General features: G+C 46.3%; 1 protein-coding gene across 3 annotated transcripts in view; it reads left to right on the top strand.

The window, feature by feature from the left end:
* Nucleotides 1–26,735, top strand: part of MARCHF6 (membrane associated ring-CH-type finger 6) — a 590,605-nt gene that overhangs the window by 395,172 nt on the left and 168,698 nt on the right. The gene's annotated exons all lie outside the window — the stretch shown is intronic.

Consider the following 26,735-nt stretch of genomic DNA (forward strand, 5'->3'; position numbering starts at 1 on the left):
AAATCTTGAAAAGTAGCTTTGTATAATATACTTTTATTTAAAAACTATTTCTAGGACCACCATAAAACAATATATTATCCGAGGACAAGCAAGCAGCATATTCTCATATGTGAGTGACGTCATCTGGCACGGACAGTTAAAAAATGTATTGTCACTTTAAAACTTTTAAGACCGCCCGTACCAAGCATGCACATACGCAGGTGCCTTCCCACCTAATGTTGGCTTGTGTGACCATCAGTTCTCAGATTTCCGTGGAGCTGAGAAGCTGTTTAAGAGTTTCTCTAAATGTGTCAAACTTTTGTTTTTTTGTGCCTTCCTGTTTTTATTTTCTTTTATAGTTTGTCATAATTCTTAATTTTATTACTTTTTATTCCTTTTAGTTCCAAAATATTTGATTTTTTGAACTGAATTTTTGTTTGCGGCCTTCAGGCATGTTTCAGCCTGTTTTCAGGTTGGGAATGTCAACGTATTTTCTGTTATCCTTGGACAAGCAGGCAGCATGTTCTCGATTAATTTTGTCTTGATTTGATTTATTGATATTTTATTTGGGAGGGATGATTATGATGTCCAGACATGTCTGTTATATGTGGAAATCATAGGGAAATAATATTTTATGTCGTCAACTTACAACCTATCCAAGTTATGACTGTTCGACCTTACGACGCGACTTCCATTCTCCGAAGTCTCGCTACACAGCGTGATAACATACGCAGGGGTGTTGCCCCACGTGAGTTGTTTTGTCGATTTCATGCAGCAAAAATGACAACGAAGAGGAAATTGTCTCTGTCCACTCCTTAGCCTTCCAAAAAGGAAAGAAAGGCCATAGATCTAGACATCAAAATGACGATAATAAAACAGTATGAAGGAGGAAAGAAAGTGAATGCGATCACATGTGATCTAAAGTTATCACGCTCTACTGTGTCTACTATTATAAAGAACAAAAAGAGAATTTGTGAAGCTGTGAAAGGTTCTTCACCTTTGCGATCAACAGTGATAACGAAGCAACATACTGGGCCCATTCATGAAATGGAGAAATTGTTAAACATTTGGATGGAAGATCAGATTTAAAAGCAGATGCCCTTAAGCCTCTTTACAGTACAGTCAAAGGCTACAAGTCTGTTTGGGACTTTAAAGGAACGCGCTGAAGAAGACTTCAGTCAAGAATTTGTGACAAGTACTGGTTGGTTTAAGAGGTTTAAAAATAGATTCCAGTTGCATAATGTTCGGGAGAAGCAGTGAGTGCGGATGAGGAAGGAGCTAAAAAGTTTGTTGATAGTTTAGAAGAAATAATAAAGGTGGAGGGTTACCTGGCAGAGCTAAATTTTAATGTGGATGAAACAGGGTTATATTGGAAGCGAATGCCAGGACGCACTTACATCCACAAAGAAGCCAAAAGCATGCCAGGATTTAAAGCACACAAGGATAGACTCACTCTATTGCTTGGAGGGAATATCAATGGATCCAAGCTGAAGCCCTTATTAATTTACCATTCTGAAAATCCACGTGCATTTAAGAATGTGAACAAGCACACTTTGCCAGTTTATAATAATAATAATAATAATTTTTATTCTTATATACCGCCAAAGCCATAGAAATTCGAAGCGGTTTACAGCAAGAGGCGCATAAAGGTTACAATCAAAGTCAGCAATACAATCTTACATAATAAAAGAATAGAGATTCGTGCCTCTAGGGGCAGCCAATGGAGTCTTTGATAGTAGGGGCTTATGTGTTCCCATTTTTTCAGCCTAAAGATCAGTCGAACTGCTGAATTTTGAATGACTCTGAGTCTTAGAATGTTGTTGTTTTTGTTTTTTTAAGGAACCCAAGTAAATAATGTTGCAATAATCGAGCAAGCTCAGGATGGAAGATTGAACCAGTAAGCGGAAGGATGATGCATCAAAGTATTTTCTGATGGTTCTGAGTTTCCATAGTACCGAAAAGCATTTTTTAACTAGTAAGTCTGTGTGAGCATTTAGAGTGAGGTGGCGGTCCAGGGTGACTCCCAGGATTTTAATGGAGTGGTCAATAGGGAAGTCCTGACCATTCAAGGAGATTGAAGAGTCTTTGATTTTGTCGTTAGGACTTGCCAGGAAAAATTTAGTTTTGTCGGTGTTGAGCTTCAATTTGAATTCAGTCATCCATCGTTCAATTTCCTTTAGAATGGATGATAGATGAATCTTTGTCTCGGAGGTCAGAGTAGTAAGGGGAATAACAATGGTGATATTGTCAGCGTAGATATAAAATTTAACCTTTAAGCTTTGTAGTAAGTTCCCCAATGAGGCAAGGTAGATGTTGAACAATGTGGGGGAAAGAGGACAGCCCTGTGGGACTCCGCAAGAGTTAACCCAACTAAAGGATTTTTTATTGTCACTGTAGACTTGATATGACCGTTTGCTCAAAACCCCCCAAAACCATTTTAATACTTTGCCTGAAAGACCAATTGACTCCAGACAGTCAATCAGAATAGCATGGTCAACTAGATCGAAGGCACTACTTAGGTCTAGTTGCAGAATAAGAGCACTGGTACCCTGACTGAATAAGGTGTGGAGGAAGTCTAGTAGTGATGCCATGACAGTTTCAGTCCGGAACGAAGACCAGAATGATTGTCATGCAGTATGCTAAATTTGTCCAGATACATTACTAGATCCTGGTTGACCAGTCCTTCTATTAGCTTGACGAATAAGGGAGTGCTCGCAATTGGTCTGTAATTAGATGTCAGTTTGGTAGATTCTCTAGATTTGGTAGATTTTTACGATTGGGGTGATCAAAATCTGGCCTAGATCCTCAGGGAAAGTACCGGTTAGTAAGAGAGAGGAGAGCTAGTTGTATAACTTGGCTTTGAAAGAGATTGGAGCGACTTTCATAATGTTTGGGGGGCAGCAGTCTAATCCGCAGTAGGAAATGGCATATTTCGCGTAATATTTGGAAAATTGTTGCCAGGATGGTGTAGTGAAGTTATTCCAGGCCATATCTACCCTAGGGACATCTTTGTGTTGAACAACTGGGTAGTTCAAATGGTTGGTTGATGAGCCCGCTAGTTTGGATTTCAAATTGATGATTTTGTTGTTGAAAAATTCAGCCAGATCATCTGCAGATGGTGGGGGATCAAGGGTAGAACAAGATAAGGCCTATATGTCATAAAGATTGTTGACTAATTCAAAGAGATTTCTACTGTTGGTGTTCGGCGATCCAATTTTTTGGGCGTAAAAGTTAGAATGCTTCTTTATTATTAGTTTTTTGTATTTGTTTAATTTTAGTCTCCCCACACTGTCCCCCGATTTTAATCATTGTCTTTCGAGTTTCTGTAACTCCTGTTTCATATTTCCTAACTCGGTATCGTACCAGCCATCCAGATTCTTGTTTCTTAGTTTAGTGGGGGCCATTTTGTTTAATATCTGCGTACTCAGGTTGGTCCAAGAGTCCGCCAAGAAGGAGTCTGAGTCTGGGCTAGAAGTTAAGTCATAGTGTGACCAGAATTCTATTGGGTTCACTATACCTCTGCTAGCTACCATTTTTTTAGGTCTTTTTGCCTTCTTGGGTTTGGATGGGGAGCGTCTTACTTGCCAGCTGAATTGGAAACTGCATAAACGGTGGTCTGACCATAGAGAGTTGGTCCATATGGCTTGGTTCCAGTAAATCTTGGGATTGGCTGGTTCTTTGGTGGAAAAAGTCACTAGATTTAGCTGGTGGCCTTTTTGATGGGTCTTTTCTGGGGGCGGCACAAAGAAATCAAGTGAAGAAATGAAGGAAATTAGATCTTTGGAATCACCCTGCTCTGTCTGCTCTAGGTGAATGTTTAGATCACCTGTCAGTAGGTTGTGTGGGCCTAGTGTAGAATTTGTAAGGGGGAATTCGTAGAAAATGTCTTTGGCTGCGGGCCATTTCTTAGGAGGAATGTAGAATAAGGTAATTATTAGAGTGTCTTCTAACTGATCTGTCCAGAGTTTACAGGACATGATTTCAAGGTCCACTGAGCAGTTTGAGGCTAGGATTGTGGACATGAATGATTCTTTTAGGATGATGGCTAATCCTCCCCCTTTGCCTCTGCTTCTAGGTAGAGATAAAATTTTAAATCCAGGAGGCAGGCAGTCGCGTATAATAATGTCGTTATCTGCGACCAACCAAGTTTCAGTTAGAAGAACAAAATCGGGGTTGGCTTCTTCCAGCCAGTCTTTGACCAGCTGTGACTTATTTCTAATTGAACGTATGTTTAAGTAAAAACCGTGAGGAGTGTGATGGTAAGGAGCATCGGAGGTTACAGAGTCCGCTGTCTTTTACAGTAGGGTCTGCTAGGTTTTTGTGAGGGTGGGTACGACTGAAATTTGGAAGGGACCCCATTCAGAGCAGTCGTATAGAGAAGAATTATCAGCTCTAAGATGGTCTGGGTTAGCTGGGCGAGATCTTATGAGTACTGGGATAGGGATAGCAAAAAATGCAGCAACTGACCTGCTTTTGTAGCAGATCCAATAGACCATGAGGGCCCAAATCAAATAATTAGTTAAAGAGTCGTCTTATATAGAGTGGTCCAAGAGACTGAAGGCTTAAGAGAAGAGCTAGTAGATTAAATCATGCAGGGAATGGGTAGGAATTGACTGGAGTAATCATGCAGATATTTTAAGTGGAAAAGTCATGCTAAAGTCATGCTAAAGGTTTAGCTGGAGTAGTTATTCAAATACTTATCAGATTTTTTTCCAGTCCATGGGCCTGCGGGGCAGAAATAGAGATCTCTCAATCAGGTGCAAGTTGTTGAGAAGAGCTAGTAGAGGTGTGTGGAAGTTCTCCTTAGCAGTCCCCAAGTAGCTGGGGGGAGGAGGTGGCGGCGGAGTAGTGTCTTTCGCCCGTTGTTTGGATGTGCCAGGCTACAGGAGGTGGGGAGCTGTGGAGCAAGAAAGCTTGGGTAAGCTCCGCTCAGTCGCTTCGCAAAGGTGCGCGCTAAGGCACGCGCCTTAGCCGGCGCGCCGAACGGCTAAGCGCCGTTTCCTCCTCCGAACTTGAATGCTCCCGGCAAGGGAGGGGTGGAGCAAGCTCACACGCCCTGATGGGAGAAGTGGGCCGCTGCAAAGCTCCATGCAGGAGCCAGCCCGATCGTCGGTGGGCTTGGAGGGGGAGCTGCTGCAAAGCTCTGTGCAGGAGCTGGCTCAACGAGCGACGGTGGGTCTGCCGTAATGCCTGGATGAACCTGGCTTTATTTGAGGATTGGTACAGTAATTGTTTTATTCCTCAAGTGCGTGAGTACTGTTTGGAGAAAGGAATCCCCTTCAAAATTTTACTGTTGCTTGATAATGCGCCTGGACATCCACATCACTTAGCTGATCTCTATCCCAATGTGAAAGTTCTATTTTTGCCCCCGAACACTACACCACTTATTCAACCGATGGACCAAGGGGCAATTGCTACTTTGAAGGCAAACTATCTCAGAACCACTTTCGCCCAAGCCATAGCTACTATAGATGCCGACCCTGAACTATTACTACGTGACTATTGGAAACAGTGTAACATTCTTAAGTGTATAAAAAATCTTGCTACTGCTTGGGACTCAGTGACGGAAAAGTGTATGAATGGTGTGTGGAAGATGTGTGTTAAGCGCTATGTGAATACCTTTGCTGAATTTAACAGTGAACAAGAACTTGATGAGATTCGTGAAGAAATAGTGAAACTGTCAAAAGACCTTTCATTGGCATGTGAAATGGAAGATGTTGAGGAGTTGCTAGACTTACAAATGAAGAGCTGATAGAATTAGAAGAAAGAGTGGCGGAAGAAAAAATAAGAGAATTAGAGAAAGACTAAGAGGATGAGGCGCCACAACGAATGTTCACCACAAAGGGATTGTCAGAAGCTTTATCTCTACTAAATAAACTCCTCATCCATTTTGAAGACACGGACTCAAACATTGAACGATTTGCGAAGATTGAACGGATGGCACATGACACATTTCGTCCTTATTGCAAAATTTATGAAGAGAAAAAAAAGCAAACAATTCAGATGAAGCTCACTATGTTTATGAAAAGAGCAACTCCACCCATCACCGAGTCCGCCTGATGAAGGAGAGATCGAGAATCCGCAGCCAAGCACCAGAGGTGCCATGACTTAAATGTACTTTACTGTTCTGTATTTCTTATTTTTGTCTGTTTTTCCATAATTGTATTGATGTTTGACTTAGAAAGAAAGAAAATGTTGTTGACAGATTGCTTTAAAATGATTAAAATATCATTACCCAGTCTAATAATCTTTTTTTTTGAATATATGTTTATTAAAGGAACAAAGCATAAGAGAAATTTACAGCAATCAAGCCAGGAGCACTACAAAAAGGAAAAAACAACAGTACAAATGAACAAGGCCATCAGGCAAAAAGACAATCAGGTCAAACACAAAGATCTCCCATGCAGAGTCCAATTTTTACAAAAACACAGAGGTACAGAAGGCCCCTCTCCCATACCCCACCTCCCCAATGCCGCCCCCCTCATCCTCCCCAACCCCTCCCCCTGCATCCTAGGAAATGACCCACATCAGAAAGATCTCCAACAGTCCAGATAAGCCACCGTCTGCCATCTAGTGGCACCCCTCTTGCGCTGGCGCTCCCAATTGGCCATCTGGGACATAGAAGCCTGCCATTGCTGGATCATAGGCCGCACCTCACTCACCCAAGTTTGCAAGATAAGCTTTTTGGTAAGCCTCAGAGCGATCAGGACAAAGCATCGTGAGGGCTCGGCAATGCCAGCCTCAACTAGGGGTCCCGTGACACCAAGCAGCAGAGTCCTGTAAGACCATTCCAAAGACTGCCCCAAAACCTCCTCCACCGCCCTAAGCACCTGCACCCACAAAGAACCCACAAAAGAGCATTCCAAAAAGTGATGCACCAACGTACCCCTGAAAGCCGGGCAGCGTGGGCAAAAAGCATCCGGCCACAGGCCCATGGCACACCCTTTACTGCGGGTAATGTAAGCCCGATGCAATAACTTAAGATGAATTTCTTGCAAAGGCACATTAGGGGCAGCCCCAGCACCCTCCTCAAAGCACAGAGTCAGGTCATCAACGGTGACCTCCTCACCCAGTTCAGAGCTCCAGGCCTCAGCCAGGGACGTCAAGAACCCGGCAGGCCTCCAGGACCTCCCCAATTTATACCAGTCCGATAATGTGTTAAACTCTAGAGAGAGGGAAAGGAAAGCCCGATCCAACGGGGAAAAAACAGGCACCTGCCCAGACCTCAATCGAAGTGAGAGACAGTAACTTCGAAGTTGCAAATAGGCCAATATGGATCCCGCATTCCAAGTCCACGAAGTTTGGCAAGTCTGAAAACTAGGAAACAACCCCGACCCCAATTCAGTGACTTGGCCCACAAACCGACACCCGGTTTTGCTAGCCCTCACAAAGAAGGCATGCGCACCAGCGGGGAAGTTAGGATTAGCTACAAACTCCACAAAGGGAGAGGGGCCTAACGAACCCCCCACTTCCCTACGCCACCAGCACCACGCACTTCGCAAGGGTCGAAGCAGAGAGACACAAGCCCCAGCTCCTCTCCACAAAACATTAAATACCGATGCCGGAGCTGCCAGCTCTTTCCAGAACCCGGGTGGGGCAAACTTGGACGTACCCGAGTACACCTCATGCACCCATCGGAGCAGAGCCGCCACGTTGTAAAGACGAAGATCAGGCAGATTCACGCCCCCTTGGGCTCGCTCCCTAATCAATTTACAATATCCAATTCTCGCCCTCCGTGAACACCAAATGAAAGAAGAAACAATACCTTTGTAGATCTGCACCTCCACGTTTTTTATCCATAAGGGTGCCATTTGCAGAGGATACAGCAACTTCGGCAGGAGGACCATCTTAATAAGAGCAATGCGCCCAAGAAACGAAATCGGATAGTCCATCCACCTCCGACATAACCCTCGGATAGCATCCAATTTATCTACCACATTTTTCTGATAGACCACCTGAGGATCCGCATGCAAATAAACCCCCAGGTATTTAATCGAGCCCCGAGACCATTGTAACAGAAAAGCGGGATCATCCTGGAGAGCACAATGTGGATGAAGTGCCAGAGCCTCAGATTTATCAAAGTTAATCCGCAAGCCAGAAAACGCACCAAAATTACGAATAAGCTCTATCAGTACTGAAATGAGCATATCATCCACGAACAAATTGATTCTGAATTCCTGGGACCCCAAATGGATACCCCGTAAGGGCTGATGCTGCCGGTTCTTGGCAGCTAAAGGTTCCAGTGCCAACACAAATAGCATAGGCGAAAGCGGGCATCCCTGTCGCGTGCCCTGCGCTAGGGAAAAGGTGGAGGAAAGTGCACTATTCACCAAAATCTGAGCAGTCGGCTGGGCGTAAAGAGAACGAATTCCAGCCAGGAAACTCCCCAAAATGCCCAGCTGTGGCAGGACCCAAAACAGGTAATCCCATAGAACCTTATCAAATGCCTTTTCGGCGTCAAGACTGGCAATGAGGGCATTTTCCTGGCCAGGATGTCCCTTCAACAGGGCAGGGTTCTGCAACACCGACAATGCGCGTAAAACATTTGCGGAGGAAAAATGGCCCAGAACGAAACCTACCTGGTCCGAGTGGACCAGAGAGGGTAAAACCCTACCAAGCCTCGTAGCCAGGATAGCAGCAAACAGTTTAATGTCTTGATTTAACAGGGAAATTGGTCGGTAGGATCCCAACTGGTCATGTGGTCTACCGGGTTTCGGAAGTACAACGATATGCGCATGGGTAAGTCTATGCTGAGGCAAATTCCCCTCACAGAGGGCCTGACAAAGATCTCGGAAGGGGCCCAATATCCTATCCCCTAGCAGTTTATAGTATTCAGGACCCAGGCCATCAGGGCCAGGTGCTTTTGCCAATTTTAGCGCCCTAATAGCCTTCTGAATTTCCACCGCCTGCACCGGTAAATTAAGCTGATCCCGCTGGTCTTGCGTCAAAGCAGGAAGAGAAAGGTCTCTAAAAAAGGCATCTCGCTGCTCAGTGTCACAGTCCCCCCGATCATACAGGGCCTGATAGAATGTTACAAAACTCTGTTGGATATCCGACAACGAGGTCGCCTGCGAGCCATCTGGAGTACAGATTTTAGAGATAGGATGCTTGTGGGCTCTCTGGGCGACCAGGGAGGCCAGCAGTTTCCCCGCTTTGTTTCCCCAACGATGCATACGATATTTATACATCTGGATGTCCCGCAAGGCCCTTTGAGCCAGCAACTCATTGATTTGGCGTCTCAGCCCCAGATATCGAGTCTTAAGTTCCGCAGACCCAGAATGATGCAATTCCCCCCTTACCTGCCCCAATTTGCAAGCCAGTTCCAGCAGTGTTTGGTCCTGGACCTTCCGCTTGTGTGTCGTGTAAGCAATAATCTTACCCCTGAGAACAGCTTTACTAGCTTCCCAAAATGTCACCTCAGAAACATCAGAGGAGGGGTTGTCCGCGAGATAAGAATCTCATTGTTCTTCCAAAAATATCTTGAAATCAGCATCTTCATATAAGGTGGGATTCATTCTCCAGCCAGACAACGGCCTCCGTGATACCTGCGGATCAAGTAGCTCCATCCAGATCAAGTGATGGTCAGAGAGAGCATCATCTTCAATCATCACTTGCTTAACTCCGGGCAGGAGGGACGGGGCCGCCAACAAGTAGTCCAATCGACTATGCACATTGTGCACGGGAGAGTGATAGGTAAAATCAGATTCATCGGGATGGAGCGTACGCCACAGGTCCACGAGTCCCAATTGAGAATTAACAAAATTAACACCCTTATGTTCCCCCTGATGTAAACGAGGCTTAGGAGGCTTGCAGTCAATAAGAGGGTCAGCAGTAATATTGAAATCTCCACCAAGCACCAGTTGATACTCAGAAAAGGGGGTGAGGGCAGCCACTAAGACAGAAAAGAAGCGATGGGAATAAACATTGGGGGCATAGATGGAGCAAAAAGCATATTTTATCCCCAAGAATTCCCCAACCCAAATTACATATCTACCCTCAGGATCTGAAATCAGTTTATGCAGCGTACAAGTATGTTTCTTATGAAAGAGTACAGCCACACCACGTTGTCTATTATTAAAAGAGGCATAAACAAGGTCGCCCACCCAATCCCTCCGGAGCTTGGCATGTTCAGAAGCGCTAAGGTGCGTCTCTTGAAGCAGCAAGCCATCCACCTGCAATTTCCTGCAGTATTGGAGCATCTTGCTGCGCTTTACAGGGGAGTGTAGCCCATCAACATTAAAACTAGCAATTTTAACTCCACTCATGAGACCAAGAGGCAGCAAGGGTGTACACAAATAACCAAAGACCATATGGGGCAGGAGCAACGGCCTCCCAGCCGAGCCTTCGCTCCTCCCACTTACCCATGAAAATAGACGGAGCCAGGCTCCCAGGATGCAGCCCACCCTCCCACCCCTCCCCCAACAAAACTTCCTGTTCCTTCAGACAAACCCCCCACCCCCCACAGATATCTCCCTTATCTAACTCCCCCTTCCGTAACACCCCCCCAACCCACAACCACACTCTCATCCACACTCCCATAGCACCAACCCCAACTACAAGCAAACACAGATGCCCACACTCCCCTCCCCAAAGCTCCCCCCCCATCTATCCCCATAACCATAGAACAAATACCAGAATTGTCCATAACCTGCATGAAAACAAAGACATGTGCAGGGGCATATAACTGGAAACATATAACTGGAAACCTGGGAGGACAACAACAGAGCCCCCCCTCAGAACAAAAATAAGTCCAAAAAGAGTCTAACTCAGCCCCCTGGAAGTTCCCGGGAGGGGAGGCAGCCCTGCCAGAAAGGTCCTCGTGTCAGGTACTCCCCGAGAGGTCCCCACCATCCAAAACATCAGGATCAAAGGACAAGGTCTCGCACAAAGAGTCTCACATGATGATACTTGAGACATCAGCAGGGACCACGAGGGGCCTCTCCCCTCGAGATGGAGACATAAAGATGAAAAGGGGAACTACACGGTTCATCCAGGTCCAGATCGCCCAGAAGGTAAAGAGCAGTCAGGTTTTCATGTGAGGCCTACTGGGCGGGAAGGCTCTCGATAAAGCGCTTGAGTTCCTCCGCCTGGGACACAGTAAAGGTGCGATTCTCATGGGTCAAACGCACCTTAGCTGGATATAAGAAGGCAAATCTGATTCCCCTTGCGACCAGCTGCGAGCAATAAGGTGTGAAGGTTCTGCACTGTTCAGCCACCTTAATAGAGAAATCCTGGAAGATCAAAATCTTGGCACCCTCATAATCCAGACGCCGGGACTTCTTAAATAGCTCAAGCAGACGGGCTTTGATAGCATAATTGTGAAAGCGGGCTAGCACGGCTCTCAGTCTGCTAGTGCCCTCATGCTCCCGTCGCTGTCCCACCCGGTGGACACGTTCCACCACCACTGGGCCCATGTGCTCTGGGAGGCCCAACTCCTTCGGCAGCCACTTCTCCACAATATGGAGGAGCTCAGAGTCCTTAACCGACTCTGGAATTCCGATGATCCGAAGGTTCTTCCGTCGGGCCCTGTTTTCCTGATCTTCAACTTTCTCCATGAGCTGACCAACTCGAGTTTCCAACAAGTCAAGCCTCCCGTCTGCCACCCCAGCACGATCCTCCTGGGCCGACACCCTCTGTTCCACGTGTTGCAACTGAACAGCTTGTCCCGCTAAGGTGTCCTTTAGTTCTTCCATAGAGGCATGCAGTTTAGCTAATTTGTCATCAACCAACTGCGATAAATGCCTCATGGACACCTGCAGCACATCGTCAGAGCGATCCACTGGGACGTCGGTTTGCGTGCCGGCCATCTTGCACGCTGGGCTCCCACACTGCTTCACCGGCCGGGAAACTTTCGGCGGCATGCCCCGCGGCCAAAAGAGGAATTCAGCGCCTCCCCAGATCGCAACAGTGCGCCCCTGCACCAACGCCTACACCGGCGATCAAAAAAATAAACTTTCACCCGGCTATGGACCGCTATTAGGGGGGAGAAACAGGGAAGTCGGAGCGGAGCTCTGTGCACAGACGTCCGCTCAGGAACCAGCCATCATGTGACCCCCCCAGCCATCACGTGACCCCCCACCCAGTCTAATAATCTTGCCTTAATTTAACGTAAGCCAACTTACGTCCTGATCCACTTAAGACCGCTCATACCAAGCATGCACATGCGCAGGTGCCTTCCCACCCAATGTTGGCTTGCGTGACCATCGGTTCTCAGTTTTCTGTGGAGCTGAGAAGCTGTTTGAGTTTCTCTAAATTTGTCAAACTTTTGGTTTTTGTGCCTTTCTGTTTATTTTATAGTTTGTCATAATTCTTAATTTTATTACTTTCTATCCCTTTTGGTTTCAAAATATTTGATTTTTTTTTAAGTGAGTTTTTGTTTGCGGCCTTCAGGCATTTTCAAACTGTTTTCAGGTTGGAAGTGTCAACGTATTTTCGGTTATCCTTGGACAAGCAGGCAGCATATTCTCGATGAATTTTGTGTTGATTTGGTTTATTGATATTTTATTTGGGGGGACGATTATGATGTTGTCCAGACATGTCTGTTATATGTGGAAATCATAGGGAAATAATATTTTATGTATGTGATATGGAAACCGCATAGTTGTATGTGGTACATAAAATTTTTAATAAATACATCAATATGGGTGACGTCATTCACGTAGCCTGGTATGAACAGTGTTAAAAGTGAACTGACACTTAAGTTTTAAGAAGCTTCACTAAAGTCAGCAATCATCGCTAAACCTGTTTTCACAGGTTTAGCAACAATTACTGCTAACCGACCCGATTCACAAAACAGCCCACCGCATGTTTTTCCCCTCAATTGCCCATGTTCCAATCCGGCCATGCAAATTTGTAAACCTCATGCAAAATAGCCAAGCAATTGATTCACTTATATTTGCATGTATGCTATTTTGCATTGCGTTTTAAAATCCTAAAACCTGACTCATGTAGACCTGTCGGTAACTGTGTTACCAAGCAAGAAAAACCCGGAATTGTGAAATTCAATACTATTGTAAACAAACACTTTCACTGAAATGAAAAGATGTCACAAACAAGAAGAAAGCAGCACTGCTGTAGTTCCAAAAGGGGAGTTACAGTTAACTGGAGGAAAAAGCCTCAGATAGGAGCCCTTCCACCACCACAATGGTGGTCCAAGGTGGTTGGACGTAACACCTCACTGGCAAAAAACCTCCAGACCGGCTCCCCGTAGTAAAGAACTTAAAGCAGGGCGGCGGTGCAAAAGATAGAGGATAACAATCCACTTATCTAGATTAGTAGATCGGTACACCGACGATGGCCAGCGTTTCACTCGTCTGCTGCCTCAGGGTGTAAAGAAATCCGATCAAAACTAAGAACCAGAATCAGAACAAAAATTCAATCAGTAAACTGGTAAAGATGCACAGCTTCCAAAGAAACTAAAAGAAGCCTTAATGACATACCTTAAGATAGGACGCAACAGCATCTCAGGATCATAAGATGGCCGTGCCGTGACAGAGCTGGGATTTATATAGCACTACCGGGTAGTGAACCCGGAAGTGACAGTAGACAAAAGGTTATTACTGTTAGAAAACCAGAACTTACAGAACAAATTAAGTTATAATAAAGAAAAAATTTTTCTTTAATTTGATTTTGTGTGTATGTAAATGAAGAAAATCTTTGTGTTAAACTTGCATGTTTGAATACTTTAAAGTTTTATGTCAGAGGATATATAAAAAAATAAAAATAAAAAAATAAAAAATGAACATATACGTGAAAGTAGAGAATAATCAGTAGAACGCACTCCATTCCAGTCTCGAATTTAATCCATCTGGGTCTTCACTCTTCAGTCTATGGATCCATTGTTGTTCCGCTCTTAGTAAACGCTGCTGTCTGTCCGGAACGCCCTCTTGAATATGGTCAATCACACAACATTTTAAGTCTGTAAACTGATGATTAAATTCCAAACAATGTGTGACCATAGGTGCCTGTAGTCTATTGTTCTTCAGACAACTCTTGTGTTCAATAGCTCGGATTTTAAAAGGGCGAGTGGTCTGACCCACATAGAGTAAAGGGCATGAACACATGAACACATAAACCACAAAAGTGGATGTACAGGACGTTCTATGTTTCAGATAAAAACTCTGGTTAGTAGATGGATGAATGAAGGTGTTGGACAGTTCTTTAGTAATGGTGCAAATAGAACATTTACCACATTTGAAATGACCAGTTGAGAGTGTGGCGGGTAGACAAGGATCTCTTATGTCAGATGGACTTAAAAGTTCTTTAAAGTTTTTCTGGCGTGAGTGCGCAATTCTGAAATGAGTATCTCTCAATGAGGGATGAAAGTCCATTATGGTCCAGTGACGTCTGAGTATCTTGGAAATGATATTAATGTTGGGAGAATATTCTAAAATGCATGTGACAATATTATCACTAGATTCAGATTCACGAGGTAGGAAAAGAAGGTCTCTATTGATGAACTTCGCCCTTTTGTATGCTTTTTTCAGAACACCAGTAGGATATCCTCTGCTTTTTAAACGAGAGTATAGTTGTTTACATTTTGTTTTGTAATCTTCCATGTCGGAACATAACCGACGATAACGAAAAAACTGAGAAGTGGGTAAACTTCGCTTCAGAGGATTCGGATGGTTGCTTGAGAAATCCAAAAAAGTATTCCTATCAGTGTCTTTTCTATATACTGTGGTTTTAATGGAACCTGTTTCTTTGATGACAAAAACATCAAGAAAAGAGATGTGACTGGAGTGGCAAGTCATGCTAAATTCGATATTGCAATGTCTGGAGTTCAGCCATTCAAAAAATTCATCCAAATCACTTTTAGAACCTTTCCAGGCCACAAAAACGTCATCAATAAAACGTAGCCATATGGCAATTTTATCTGAGAAAGGATTATTAATAATCCAGGTGTTTTCAAATTTTTGCATGAAAAGGTTTGCTACCGAGGGAGCCATGGTTGCCCCCATGGCTACCCCCGATATCTGCTGAAAAAACCTGTCCATGAATCTGAAGTAATTTCTCTTCATGGCTAAAGATAATAGTTTTATTATAAACTGGACAGGAATCCTATCATTACTTACGTTGTTGAGGAGAAATTCCTCAACAACAATGAGAGCCTCATCCTGAGGAATTACAGTGTAGAGAGATTTCACGTCTAACGTGACAAAAAATGTAATGTCTTCAGGGTTGTTAATGTCAGAGAGTTTAGTCAAAAATTGAGAAGAGTAACTGTGTTACCGACAGGTCTGCCGGGTTGTTTTTTTTTCATTTTTTTTAATGGCATAGATATTTTGCGTGTATTACACACGCAAAACATCTGTTCCATTAAAAAAAATCCCCCACTGCCACCAACAACCCGCCGACAATTGCGTGCCCCCCCCGACAATTGCCATGACTCACCCAAACCCCAAAATGATGGCAGGAGGAATGCCCACTCCCTCTTACCTGCAAATACCTCCTCCCCGGAAAGAAAAAGGCACTGGAGCCCCCTCTCCCCCTGCCCGAGCCCCTACCCCCGTACCTCTTACGTTGGAAGCAGGAGGTACTGAAATCACCGCCTGCTCCAGCTCCTCCTAGACAACACTGGGCTTTAGGCCCTGCCCTAGTGCATCATGTGATGCACGGGGAGGGACTTAAGGCCCTGATTGGCTCAGGCGCCTCGTGCTTCTCCCTTGGGAGGGCTTGAGGCATCTGAACCAATCAGGGACTTCCTTAGTGATTGAGTTGCTATCTTTAGTGAATCTGGGCCTTCGTGACTATCCACACCGCAAATGCGCGATGTGCCTTCCTGCCCGATGTAGGCTAGCGGCTCCTAAGTTCTTCATTCTCCGTGAAGAAGTTTGTTTCTGGACTTCGGTTGGTATGCCTTCGACCCGCTATTGGTTTTTCTTACTGGCATTTAGCAATTGTTTTTCTTCAGTTTCTTTTTTCTTATATTAATTAATAATAAATAAATAAATAAATAAAATATCTATCTATCTATTTATCTATCTATCTATATCTCAATTAAAAAAATATATATATATGTATATATATATCTCAATAATAATATATATATAAAAAAATATATCCTATATAATAAAACACTAGCCGCGCATGCGCACTCCTACCTGCGTGTTCCATGTTCCGTGAGATGTTGGTCCGTGGTGGCAGGAGTGCGCAAGCACGGGTTCCCAGCCTTACAGTACCTAACTACACTCACCGGCAGGACTGGACTCTCTGCTCTGGTAAAAGTAAGTTCTTTGCCTTGCCGCCCCCCCCTTCCCTTCCCTTCCCGTGGTCCCGACTCCAAACTTGCCGACTTCAGCAGCATCTGCATCACTCTACACACGCTGCTTCGGGGCCGTAGAAGGCCCCGAAGCAGCATGTGTACAGTGCTGCAGACGCTGCTGGAGTCGGCAGGTTTGGAGTTGGGACTGCGGGGGGGGGGGGGGGGGAGGGGGCGGCGGCAAGGGACTACAAGAGCCGACCAGACTTCTAGCACCCGTTAATGGAACAGGCTAAAATACTAGTATATATATATATCTCTCTCTCAATAATAATAAAACCCTTAGCGTGCATGTGCAATAAGATTGAAACTCCATGCCTCCGCATGCGCAGTACAATAGAACTTTTGCTTAGCTTATAAGCAAATCTGTCCTGCAAAGTGGGGCCCTTCACAATATTTTAGCCGCATTAGCTCACTGGAGTTATTTTAGGAAGTCGGAAATCAAAGATGGCTGGAGGTCAGGCATCAAACGTCCAGGGCGATTAGGATCTCAGGCAGGATCGGGCACGCACAAATAATAACGAAAGAAAAGACAAAAAGGTACACGAAACAAATCACAAACAATTGCGTGCACGGCAGACGTCGCTCCCCCTTCCCCGGGGCCAAAAGAAGGACACCACGTAAGGGAGGTCAAGCAGGGAATTAGTTCGGGCGCAGGATCGCTCGGAGTTGAGACTGGTGTTCACCTTCAGATGAAACAGTAACCAGCTACATGGGAGCCAGATGCCACCCGCATGCAACAGATCAGCGGCGCCCCCGATCTCTCGACCACCCCCTCCCCCCCAAGCAAAAACAAAAACTTCTCCCGATGCCCGTGGCTGTGACACCCCCCCTCCCCAACATAAACTGTTCCTAAAGTACTTAGGCAGCTACACTGAACAATCTTTCCCCACAATAACTGACCGCTAAATCTTAACTCTTTTAGTACTACTCAATCTGTAACTTTTTAATCATAGAACTTCACGGTCCTGCGATATATAAACTGTTATTATTATTATTAATAAACTCCCCTGGAGCAAGATCAGATGCCCGGAAAAGGGGGGGGGAGGGGAGATCACTTCCGAGGATCTTTTGTAATGGAGTTATGGCTGGTGATCAGCAGCAGCCATGCACAAGCTGACAATGGGAATATGAAGGATAAGGGGGCTGGGGGCAGAAAAGGAGATATGTGTGAGAAGGAGGCTGCAAAAGGGACATGTGAGAAAAGGGCTGGGGCTGGAGGCTGAAAGGAAAAAGATGGGACAAGAAGGCTTGGGGGGGTGTCTAAAAAGGGGTTTGGAGCTGGGGCTGAAAAAAGGGGGCATGTGAGAGAAAAGGCCTGAAGATAGGAGCTGGAAGAATAAGTGAAGATGCAGAAGCAAAGGTTGATGGGGAAAGGGTGAATGGAGAGGGAGTTTTATGGAGGTGAAGGACCAAGAAAGGGGTCAAATTTTTAAGTTGGTGAAAAAAGGTGGAAATAGGGAAGGTAAAAGGGGAAATGGGAGCCTGAATATGGGGGTAAGACATAAGAAGAATATGCATTTGATGTATGCCAAACATGTCCTTTTCTGGTGTCCAAATAATTCAATTTTAGACTCATCTGTCCATAGAACACTATTCTAGAAGTCCTGGTGTTTGTCTATGTTCTCTCTGGCAAACTTCAGTCTGGCTTTGATGTGTCTTAGAGAGCAAAAGTTTCCTCCTTGTACACCTTCCATGCATGTTAAATTTGTGCAGTCTCTTTCTGATTGTAGAGGCATGCACTTTCACATTAACAGTAGCAAGAGCCTGCTGTAGGTCCCGTGATGACATTTTAGGGTTTTTGGAGAGTTCTGCTCTGGGGGTTAACTTGTTTGGACGGCCAGACTTGGGTATGTTTGCAGTTGTTTGGAAAGTTCTCCACTTGCACACTATTTTCCAGACTGTGGAGTGGCTAATGTCAAATTCTTTCGAAATCTTTTGAAATCCCTTACCAGACTTATACGCTGCTTTAATCTTCTTTCTGAAGGCCTCAGATAGCTCTTTTGATCTCACCATGGTGTTTACTCTCACCGCAGCAGTCATGAGCACACTAAACTAAATGTCTGAGGTTTAAGTAGGGCAAACCTCCTTTAAAATGCTGAGTAATGATGTTCTAATCATGTGCACCTGATGTGATACACCTGTATGTGATTTGAGCCACTTTAAGTGGGAGGATATGTGGGGGTGTCTTAATTTATTCCTCAGTTAAATACACATTTTTGTGGATATCTTTTGTTTCATGAGTAAATCAAGGAAAGATTTTGTTGTTTACCTGCAATTACATCACTTTCTTTTCCAGAGATAAATAAAACAAAGATTTGATATTGATATGTGAATGTTTCTTAAGAAAGAAATGAATATTATCCCAGGACAAGCAGGTAGGTATTCTCACTAGTGGGTGATGTCATCAGACAGAGCCCCGGTACGGACGTCTCACAAGCACGTGTTGCTTGTAGAAACTTAAAGTTTCTAGATGCCCGCACCGCGCATGCGCCGGTGCCTTCCTACCCGGAGATCCGGGCGTGTCTCCTCAGTTCTTTCTTTTCCGCGGAGCTGAGAAGTTCAACTTCATCATGCGCTAGCTGAATTCAGTTAAATTTGCCTTCCTTGTCCGCGTTTTCGCTTTCTTTTTAATTACAGTTAACAGTTCTTTTCTTTTCGGTAAAAAAAAAAAAAAAAAAAGAAGATTATTTCCTCCGGCGGGTCGAACGGGCCGGCCACGTGGCTCAGGCCCACTGGCTTCGACCTCGCGGCGGAGATTTTCCGGCCTATGTCCCGGCCAATCACCGGGTTTAAAAAGTGCAGCAAGTGCCAACGCGCGATTTCACTCACGGACCCTCACTGGCGCTGTTTGCAGTGTTTGGGCCCTGACCACATTCCGAAATCGTGCAGGCCTTGCTCTACCCTTACGGCACGCTCATTCAAGCGGCGTTGCCTATTGTGGGAATCGATGTTCAAGATGGACGCAGCTAAGGATCCCTCAGCCTCCACTTCATCCGATACCTCCCCGGTTCGGGCAAAACCGGCATCGACCCCTCCTGCATCGAGCGTGGTGAAACCGGCATCGCTCGCCCCGACACCATCCACGAGCTCGACGTCGGTGCCTGCCCCGGTCTCCTCGGTTCAGGTACCTCTTCCTTCCACAGTGCCACCAATGGTCATCAAAGTGCCGAAAGCTACTAAGCAGAAGCACTCGGCCTCGAAGGAGCGCGATGTCCGTGCAGGAGGACCCCCTTTCGGTGCGGATCCCTCCTTATCGGCTTCGCTACGGTCCGTGCTGGAAGCTCAATTCGTTGAGCTCATGCAGACCATCGGACCCGGGCTCATCGCTGCCATACAGGGTGACCTCCCGGTACCGATCCAAAGGGGCGGTCCGCCCCCTCCCCCTCCCCCACACCGTTCGACCTCGACAACCGACGAGGACGAACGGGGGAGGGCGGCGATGCCCACGCGGCAAGCCTCGCTTACCGATATGCCGCCATTAGAACCCATTACGCCTCCGCGCCAACATGGGACCAGACCTCCGATCGATACTCGAAGCCCTGGGCATAGTCAGGAAGAGTTCTTCCGTACTCCTTACCAGACTTGGGTAGCATCGCAAGAACCCGCATCGCAAACCCAGTTACGATCCACCGCTTCCAGCCCTATCCACTTGGGGGCCTCGGGAGACCATGCGATGCACAGACGATCCCGATCCCCGTCCCGCCACCGAGACGGGCACCGATCGAGACACTCATCCTGGCACTCCTCACGCCATTCGGAGGTGTCACCGCAGAAAAAACTGCAACGTAGGGGATACTCCTCATCAGAGGTGTCCCCTCCGAGGGGCCCGGAGTACGAGGAGACACCGGTGCCCGATTCTCCTTGTCACTCCCCGATGTCCACGGACCTGGAGGCCTCATCCTCCTCCAGCCCGTCCCACAGACCGACGCTGGCGGAACAATTGTCCTTCTCATCATCCCTCCGACAAATGGCGGATGATCTGGATGTGACCCTTGACACGGGCTCCAGATACTCCAAAGAGTATCTGGACACCATGCATTTACCTAACCCTCCAACGGAGTCGCTTCGGCTCCCCTTGCATAAATTACTGGACCAGACCTTCATGCAGTGCTTCGAAACGCCGTATTCCATACCGGCGATCCCCAGCAAACTCGATGCTCGATACCGCATCGTGCACCATAAAGGGTTCGAGAGCCCTCAACTCTCCCACCAATCCCTACTGGTCGAGACCTCCCTTAAACGCTCTCATCCCTCCCAGGTCTACGCCTCTGTACCGCCGGGCCGAGAGGGGAGAACGATGGACAAATTTGGTAGAAAATTCTACCAAAACTCCATGATGGCGTCACGGGTGCTAAACTACAACTTCTTTTTCTCTTCCTATCTGGAGTTCTTCTTGCCGGTGCTCCGCAAGTTCACTCCGTTCATAGACAACCAAGCTCGATTCGAGTTCGAGGAAGTGGTAGCCTCCCTCTCCCAATTACGCCTCCAGCTGATGCAATCCTCCTTCGATGCATTCGAACTCTCGGCACGCGCCGCCGCAAGCGCGGTAGCTATGCGTCGCCTGGCATGGCTCCGTACTATCGATATGGATCCCAACCTACAGGACAGACTCGCCAACGTACCATGCGCTGGAGCTGACCTGTTCGATGAGTCTATCGAAACTGTTACCAAGAAGCTGTCGGATCATGAAAAATCCTTTCAATCCATCCTACGGCCCAAACCCAAACCTCAACAGTCTCGACCTTCCAGGCCACCCCTGATTTACCAGCGGCGTTACATGCCCAGACAAACGCCTGCTGCGAGACAGCCTGCGAAGAGACAACCTCCCCAGAAGTCTCAGCAAAAACTTCAGCCACCGGCTGTACCTAAGGCTCCCCAGCCCTTTTGACGCCCCTCCCGGGAGCATAACCTCGGCCTCTCCCATAGGGGGCCGCCTCCATCTTTTTTACCACCGATGGGAGGCCATAACCACGGACCTATGGGTCCTCTCCATCATAAGAGAAGGATACTCTCTTCAATTCCACCGGGTCCCCCCGGACCATCCTCCAAGAGAGTATCCTTCAAGCTCGACGCAGACCGCCCTTCTTCTTCAGGAAGTCCAAACCTTACTTCAGCTTCGGGCTGTCGAGCCGGTCCCGTCAGACCAATTGAACCGAGGGTTTTACTCCCGGTACTTCCTCGTCCCGAAGAAAACGGGCGACCTGCGACCCATTTTAGACCTTCGGGCCCTCAACAAGTTCCTGGTCAAAGAGAAGTTTCGCATGTTGACTTTGGCTTCTCTATACCCCCTCCTCGAGCAGAACGACTGGTTATGCTCCCTGGATCTCAAGGAGGCCTACACTCACATCCCCATTCACCCGGCCTCCCGAAAGTTCCTCAGATTTCGGGTGGGAAATCTGCACCTACAGTATCGAGTGCTACCATTCGGCCTATCTTCGTCCCCCAGAGTCTTCACAAAGTGCCTGGTGGTAGTGGCCGCAGCACTCCGGGACAGGGGTCTACAGGTGTTTCCATACCTCGACGACTGGCTCATCAAGGCCCCATCAGCCCCAGAGGTCACTTCGGCGGCCTTGGCTACAACCTACTTCCTCCAGAATTTGGGCTTCGAGATCAACTTCTCCAAGTCTCATCTACAACCCACCCAGTCCCTCCCCTTCATCGGAGCGGTCCTGGACACCACCCGACTCCGAGCATTCCTGCCCCAGCAACGCATGGAGTCTCTTCTTCATCTCTGCCAGTCGGTGGCTACTCGCCAAACCCTGCCGGCGAGACAACTGATGGTGCTCCTGGGCCATATGGCCTCCACAGTACACGTGACACCCTTTGCCAGACTCCACCTCAGGATCCCCCAGTGGACCCTGGCATCACAGTGGAATCAGACATCCGATCCACTGTCCAAACGCATCGTAGTCACACCTGCTCTTTGGCAGTCTCTACTTTGGTGGATGACCTCTTCGAATCTATCCAGAGGTTTGCTGATGCACTCTCCCCCCCATCAGAAAGTTCTCACAACCGATTCGTCGAATTACGCATGGGGGGCCCACCTGGAGGGTCTCCGCACCCAAGGATTCTGGACCAGTGCGGAAAGACTACACCAAATCAATCTATTGGAACTCAGAGCCATCTTCAAGGCGCTCCAAGCTTTCCAACACCGACTCCACGACATGGTAATCCTCATTCGCACAGACAATCAGGCCGCCATGTATTATATCAACAAGCAAGGAGGCACGGGCTCGGCCCTCCTTTGCCAGGAAGCTCTACGAGTCTGGGACTGGGCGGTGCGCCACAACGCCCTACTCAGAGCAGTATACATCCAGGGGGAGAACAACGTCTTAGCAGACAAACTAAGCCGTCTGCTACAACCGCACGAATGGACTCTCCATTCCAACCCCCTTCACCAAATCTTCACGCAATGGGGGACGCCTCAGATAGACCTCTTTGCGGCTCCCCACAACGCCAAACTGCCTCAGTTTTGCTCCAGGATCTACACTCCTCATCGCCTCGAGGCAGATGCTTTTCTACTGAACTGGGGGAAACGATTTCTATATGCGTTCCCACCATTCCCGCTGATCCAGAAGACTCTGGTCAAGCTGAAACTCGAACGGGCCACCATGATTCTAATAGCTCCTCGGTGGCCCAGACAACCTTGGTTCTCCCTCCTACTTCAACTCAGCAGCAGGGAACCAGTACCACTTCCAGTGTTTCCTTCACTACTTACTCAACATCAAGGATCACTACTTCATCCCAACCTGCAGTCTCTCCACCTGACAGCTTGGTTCCTCTCAACGTAACCCCTCACCAATTCTCACAAGAAGTGAGGGAGGTCTTGGAAGCTTCCAGGAAGCCCGCCACTCGACAATGCTACTCCCAGAAATGGACCAGATTCTCCTCATGGTGTGTTTCTAAGTCAAAGGAACCTCAGCGAGCTTCCTTATCCTCCGTGCTGGACTATCTCCTACACCTATCTCAATCTGGGCTCAAGTCCACATCCATACGAGTCCACCTGAGCGCTATTGCGGCGTTCCACCAGCCTCTACAAGGGAAACCCCTCTCGGCCCATCCGGTGGTCGCCAGATTTATGAAAGGACTCTTCCATGTTAACCCTCCTCTCAAACCACCCCCAGTAGTTTGGGACCTCAATGTAGTCCTTTCCCACCTCATGAAGCCCCCGTTTGAACCACTCAACAGGGCCCCTCTGAAGTATCTCACCTGGAAAGTGCTTTTCCTTGTAGCCCTTACGTCCGCTCGCAGAGTCAGCGAACTCCAGGCATTGATGGCGGACCCACCATTCACAGTATTCCACCATGACAAGGTGGTCCTCCGCACTCACCCGAAATTCCTGCCTAAGGTGATCTCCGAATTTCATCTCAACCAATCCATTGTACTTCCAGTATTCTTCCCTAAGCCTCATTCTCACCACGGAGAATCGGCCCTTCACACTCTAGACTGCAAACGTGCCTTGGCTTTCTACCTGGATCGCACCAAGCCACACAGAACCACTCCTCAACTTTTTGTCTCCTTCGATCCTAACAAGTTGGGAAGACCCGTATCAAAGCGCACCATCTCTAATTGGATGGCGGCTTGTATCTCTTTCTGCTATGCCCAGGCTGGATTATCACTTCCTTGTAAGGTCACAGCCCATAAGGTCAGAGCAATGGCAGCCTCAGTAGCATTCCTCAGATCAACACCAATCGAGGAAATTTGCAAGGCTGCCACCTGGTCCTCGGTTCACACATTCACCTCACATTATTGTCTGGATACCCTCTCCAGACGGGATGGACAGTTTGGCCAAACAGTATTGAAAAATTTATTCTCTTAAGTCGCCAACTCCCCCTCCATCCCACTGAGGTTAGCTTGGAGGTCACCCACTAGTGAGAATACCTGCCTGCTTGTCCTGGGATAAAGCAATGTTACTTACCGTAACAGTTGTTATCCAGGGACAGCAGGCAGCTATTCTCACGTCCCACCCACCTCCCCTGGGTTGGCTTCTCAGGCTAGCTACCTGAACTGAGGAGACACGCCCGGATCTCCGGGTAGGAAGGCACCGGCGCATGCGCGGTGCGGGCATCTAGAAACTTTAAGTTTCTACAAGCAACACGTGCTTGTGAGACGTCCGTACCGGGGCTCTGTCTGATGACATCACCCACTAGTGAGAATAGCTGCCTGCTGTCCCTGGATATCAACTGTTACGGTAAGTAACATTGCTTTTCTTGGGGTGTCCTAATTTTTTCACAAGACTGTATACATATATATATATATATTTATATATATATATATATATATATATATATATATACTTCTATGTGGTCAAGATTATGGCGTACAATGATTAGGGACCCAGCCTTGAAAAAGATTTCTCCAGCGAAACATGTTGGCTACAGAAAGTCCCTAGAAAAATGAGACCACGAACGTAAAAAGATAAGTTGAATTAATAATTTATTATGTTGAATATAAAAGGTTGAAAATATTAGAAAAAAGAAAATAAGAAAAAAAGAATTAAATTAAATAGAGTATTCATTAGAGTGATCCGGTGAAGATAATGCACATCAAGCTTAACATTATGAAAGTTGTTTGAACGTGGAGTGGTGCATCTGAGGATCTAGTTTAGCTGACATTCTTAACTACTGGGTTCTAAGTGGAACAAGTTAGATATTTGGAGGCTAATATGGTTACATGTATGGATGTATTGGGGACACAGATTGAGGTGAAAAAGGAGATGACCATCTTGGGATCTGTTTGGATTCTGCTTTGACTATGGGAATACAGATCATGAATGTCATTCAGAAGAGTTATGCACAACTATGTATACTATATAGACTAAAACCACCATTGACACCTTATGGACTTCAGAACAGTAGTTCAATGCTTGATTTTATCTAGGTTAGATTATTGTAATTCTTTATTTTTGTGATTAACTAAAACAAAGTTGAAAGCCTTACAGGTACTAATGAACTTAGCAGCTGGATTGATTAGTGGCGTTACTAGGACAACACACATTACCCCTACTTTGAAACAACTTCACTGGTTACCTATTGAACAATGGGTTCACTACAAAGTGTTATTTTTGGTATACCAGATTTTGTATCATTTGACCTCTTAATTGGTTTCAACTTCTATGGGAGGTCTATAGACCAAACAGAGCTTTGAGATCAGAAGGTGGCATGTGATTATTAGCAAAAACAGAAAAAGGTGTGAGATGTGGTCACAAAATCAAAAATGTTCTCAATTGCTAGTGTCTCTGGAATAAGTTGTCGGGACACCTAAGATTATGTACTGACCACTTTAGTTCTAAGAAACTTTAAAATTAAGATGTTTGTAGAAGCTTATTTGTAGAGCCAATCCAGCTCATGGTTCAGTTTGTTCCTTACAGAATAAGTAGTTTCTGTATTGGTTTTGGTCTTTGGAGTCCAAAAGCAGACAGTTTTTGATCATCTATGTAAGTGTCACTCAAACTTTTTTAGCTGTGGCACACTAAATCATGGCATATTATAATTGAAATTATAAAATTCCAAAACCAACAAAAAATTAAATTTGAGAGTTATTTATTTAAAGTTCTTTAAGCTATGTATGAGTAATTGTAACAATGGTGAAACTAAAGTAGATAGAATAGAATTGCTAATCAATGTGACGGATGAGCTTGTTTTTGAGTGCAAATTAAATCAAAACGTGACTCAATAGTAGACATGCAAACATGCATTTCATCATCCACCATCTGCAGTCTTCCTCTTTCTTTCGATTTAATTTATATCAGCTGAAAATCCAAGTTTGCAAGGATAAGATCCAAACCGTAACAAAGCCTTGATTGCTTTGTTGCTCAAATTAGGATAACTACTGCATAAAAAATAGAAATAAAGCTAAAATTACTAGCTGTTAGTTTTCAAGGACCAATCGCATCAAAGAATAATGCTTGTTTGAGCAGTTGTATCCTTTTACACACAGACACTCATAACATTGACACTCTTGTGTACGCAACGTACATCTCATCTATTCTAGTGTATACTTATGAAGGAAATTTTTAAAAATAAAGTACAATGGATCAAGATGGCCACTGAGGGCCTGATTCTCTAAAAGTGCGTCCCGATTTTAGGCAGCTGTAGGCGTCCTACAGCTGTCTAATCAGCCAATCGGGATGCACGTTTTTTTAAAAAAATGCTCCCCAGGCAGGCCGCCTATATTGAAGGCGAGGCCCGCAAGACACCTAGGCCCTGATTCTGAATAGGACGCCCGGGAGAGGCGTCCTATTCAGAATCGGCCTAAACTAAACCCCGATTCTGTAACCGACGTCCATGTTACAGACGCGGGTTAGAGAAACGGGTTAGATTAGAAACAGCCCGCTACACTTATCGCGGCAAGGGATCTCTCTGCCGCTATAAGTATAGCGGGCCGCGGCCCCCTGACCAGGAGGGTGCCCAAACCCTCTGCCCGAAGACGCACCCCCCCCGACACTACCGACCGCCCCCCCCCGACACTACCGACCGCCCCCCCCCCCCCC

The sequence above is a fragment of the Geotrypetes seraphini genome, chromosome 2 (genome assembly GCF_902459505.1).
Source record: "Geotrypetes seraphini chromosome 2, aGeoSer1.1, whole genome shotgun sequence".
Taxonomy (NCBI): Eukaryota; Metazoa; Chordata; class Amphibia; order Gymnophiona; family Dermophiidae; genus Geotrypetes; species Geotrypetes seraphini.